Consider the following 962-nt stretch of genomic DNA (forward strand, 5'->3'; position numbering starts at 1 on the left):
GCTTGTGTTTGTACTCGTCCTTGAATCTCCAAGGATCTTTGCTTCTCAATTGGTTGACTGAATTTCCAACCATGTTCATCAAGCTTGGGCAAAGTTCTACCCAAGATATGAGTCCCCATAGTTGGTTTTCACATAGCGAACCGGGATCCCATATCTTGTCTTCACACCCATCCGTTAGTTGAGTTTCATGGTTTTGTCGGATGAGTGGTTGACATAAAGGTGATTGACACATAGAATTCTCTTTACTCCACCAATGCTTCCTCCTAGATCCGTATAAAGTAATCCTTGTCCCAACATCATCCCTATACCTTGAGGTCTTGACCTTGATAAGCTTAACACCTATTTTCCAACCACTACACAACTCGTTTTTACTTTTAATTCCACAAAGAGTTCTAAGTTGACCATCATTTTCAAGCAAACCATATTCAAGTGAGAGATTAAAGCTCAGGGATAGAGATTTTACCCACTTAAATGTTGTATTGGATGGTAATTTGGGGAGAGAGGCTTCCCCACACTTAGACCATGCAAGATCCACTTTCTTGTGCTCCTCTTTAGTTGTTTCCACCTCTTCACAATTCTCTTCACTTTCAACCTCATCCTCTTTGTTACGTGGCTTGGTGTTATCTTCAAGAACTTCATCTTGTTTAATGAGAGGCGATTCAATTTTGGATAGAAATTCATTGATGAACGAGGTCATCTCTTGATCAACCTCTTCATATTCGTCAATTTCGATATACACCATGCCCTTCTCATCTTCCTTGGGAGGTTGTGCACACTCTTCTATAATTTCAACTCCATGTCCAACGGGTGAAGATTCCATTATAGAGAGAAATTCATCCATGATTGAATCCATCTCTTGATAAGCCCCTTCTAAGTCTCCAACGATGATATGCCTTTGAGGTTGCGCACCTTCTTCAACTTCAATATCAAGCTCCTTGGAAGAGTGCTCCATGAGACTACAT

The sequence above is a fragment of the Arachis ipaensis genome, chromosome B06, assembly GCF_000816755.2.
Source record: "Arachis ipaensis cultivar K30076 chromosome B06, Araip1.1, whole genome shotgun sequence".
Taxonomy (NCBI): Eukaryota; Viridiplantae; Streptophyta; class Magnoliopsida; order Fabales; family Fabaceae; genus Arachis; species Arachis ipaensis.